Genomic DNA, 3229 nt, shown 5'->3' with positions numbered 1-3229 from the left:
GCTCACTGGAACCATATCCTGTTGTCTGAGGAGACCAAGATAAACTAAATTGGTTTAGACAATGCCAAGCGTGTATGGTGGCAACCAGGTGAGGGGTACCAAGACAAATGTGTCCTGTATGCAGTCACGCCCGGCGATGGGTCTGGTTCAGTGCTCCTGGATGTGGGGAGCTACAGTTCATTGAGGGAACTACAGAATGCCAGCATGAACTGTGATATACTACTTCAATGTGTCACCAGACATGGACCGCCGGACAGTATTGTAACATGACAATGACCCCAAACACACCTCCAAGAAGACCACTGCCTTGCTAATGAAACTGAGGGTAGAGGTGATGGACTGGCCAAGCGTGTCTCCAGAGATCTAACCCCCTTTGAGCATCTGTGGGGCATCCTCAGAGAAAAGGTGAGGGAGCACAAGGTCTCCAACATCCACCAGCTCCAAGAAGTCGTCATGGAGGAGTAGAAGAGGAGTCCAGTGGCAACGTCTGGTGAACTCCATGCGTAGACTAAAGGCAGTGATGGAAAATAATGGTGACCATAGACAATATTGAGACTTCGAGCACAATCAAGACATCTTCCCTTTGGGGTGAGCTCGGGTGTATTCCAGTGGTTCAGGCATTAATGGCTATGTGTCGAGTTATTTTGAGCAGACGCCGTTATACAAGCTGCACACTGACTACTTTACATAGATGTCATACCTTCAGTGTTGGCCCGAGAAAATTTATTTTCAAATATGCACTAAAATGTGAGGGGTGTACTTACTTTTGAGACATACTGTAGTCAGTTACCAGTGTTGCACCGATACGATACCAGTATCGGACGGGGCCCCGATCCAGCACTAAAATGGCGGTATCGGTATCGGCGAGTACCAACAAATAGGGCACCGATACCATTTTGATGTTTGTATGTCACTTGAACGCAGTCTTCTCTCTCCCGACTAGTATTATACATGTTTCTATAAGTTCATGAAAGTTGCACTATTTTGGCATTTGAGAGCCAAAACTCAGGGTTTAAAAGAGACTATTAAGTTATTATTGTAATTTTACTTTCTTACTGTTGCACTACTATTATACATGTTATAATTTCACAATTGTTGCACTATTTTGGCCTTTGAGAGCCAAAAGTTAGTTCAACTATTGTCACCCATTCCAGGTAGGCAATAAAAAATTCTACTACCCTAAGTAGTATGCAGTTTTTCATATATATACACAAATCAATTTCAAACAGATGGTATGGGCCAATACTGTACAGCCAGGTATTGGGTATCGGTATAGGGGCCAAAAAATGGCATCGGCGCAAACACTATCAGTTACCCACAATTCACAGTGGGAAACTCTCTTTTTGCATTTAAACTGTGCTGTGGGGCAATGACTAGACCACTATTGTTTAGATCTTCAGCTACTGTCCCAGGGTTTTTTATATATATATATTATGGTCAGTAAAAAGAACCGGATAAAGATACCGTTTTCAGCGCAGCCCTCAGCTGAGGTGAACCAAAGGCTTTCTTCACGGACATGTGGAAAACCACAACCTCGCTTTTGTGGTCACGGAGAATCGTTTCCTGTGTGTTTGAGCAGCAATTCTCTGCAGCAGCAAATGTCATTTTTTAAAAAAAAAACTGTGGAATTTGCTGACATACGATTGTGAGAGAAAATTAAGGCACCCCATTAAATATTGAGATGATTACATATCTATTTTTAACTGTTTAGATATTAGCAGAAATAAAGTGAAATCATGAAGGATTCTTTGATGGCCAGGTCGACGAGTCCTGCTGCAGCCAAACATCCCCAAACCAAGACCCTTCCAGCCCCATGGGCTACAATTAGAACAACACTTTTCCTGTATTTTGTTTATAAGAAGGAAGTCCAACTACATTCTTTGTCTATGTTCTCTCATCTCCCATGGATATTATACTCATGGAGTCCCTTTCCCATTGTATAGACGCGCACTTCCATATCAACAGCCTGCTGTAGGTCCCATGACGACATTTTAGGGTTTTTGAAGACTTGCCGCTTGCTCTCAGGTTGAATTCGTTTGACTGGGCAGACATAATCATGTTTGCAGTCGTTTTGACCTTTTTCCATGGAGTGGAATCGCTTGTTTCGGATTCCTGAGACGTCTCTAACACTTAACAGACTCAGGCTGCAACAATCCTCTTTCTGAAGGTCTCAATCAGCTGTTGTCATCTCATCATGGGGTTCTCACTTTCCCTATCACCAGGAAAAATGTCTGAGGTTTAACCAAGGCAAAAACTACTTTAAAAAGCAAAAAAATAAAAAAATGTTATGATCATGTGCACCAGACATGAAACGTCTGGGAATTTAGACGTTTTAACCAGGGTGTCATAACTTATTCAAAAAAAGTAAAAAACAAAACAATTGGACTTTTTTGCTGAAGTTTGAAGAAATTTCACTTCCTATCCCGGAAGCTTTCTCAATTCAAAAAGTCTGGAGCAATGTAGAGTTGCAAGCTTTATACTCCACATTACTCCAGTTGTTTTGTTTTTTTACTTTCTTGGAATGACCATGACCTGGATGACTGAGAATCTTCACCAGCATACGTCATAACTTATTCCTTACCAGAAACTTCCTTTTTTTTTAAATCACAACTTAGTTTATTTTTGGCTTCTATTGTTTATGTAAGTTACTTGAATTTGTCAGTATTGTTAAAATTGATATTCTAACGTCCATATATATCAAACTATAACAAAAAAAACCACCAATATTCATAGGGTCTCCTAGTGTTTTTCCACATGATTGTATATAATGCAACTGGTTGAGTTCATAAGCGGATCTCTGTTTCTCTGCTGACCAAAGTTGAACTCTGGAGTTATGCTCACTGCGAAGAAGTAGTCATACCCTTTTGTTTCTGAAAGCAACTTAAAAGTGTTTTTAAATTAAACCGTGGGCTAAAGCAATGTAACAATACTCTACAGCTTCAAAATGCTGCATCACGCATTAGCTTTATTAACCCCTAGTGATGCCCACTGGGTGAAAGAAAACACCTTATAACAGACCTTTTCCCCTTTTTAACTCTGAATTTCCAGTCAACAAAAAAAATTTTTTTAGTAAACATTACATTATTGTTTGTTTTTAACCCAACAAATACCTTTTTTGTGTTAACTGGAAATTAAATGTTAACATAAAGTGGACCGCTACCCTGGTTCACTTTTTTCAGCGTTCATCACACATCATAATATGTTTTATTTATGGCACGTATACATTAAA

This window comes from Fundulus heteroclitus, chromosome 22 (assembly GCF_011125445.2).
Source record: "Fundulus heteroclitus isolate FHET01 chromosome 22, MU-UCD_Fhet_4.1, whole genome shotgun sequence".
Lineage (NCBI taxonomy): Eukaryota > Metazoa > Chordata > Actinopteri > Cyprinodontiformes > Fundulidae > Fundulus > Fundulus heteroclitus.
The sequence above is the reverse complement of the archived record's forward strand: the minus strand, read 5'-3'. Positions refer to the sequence as shown.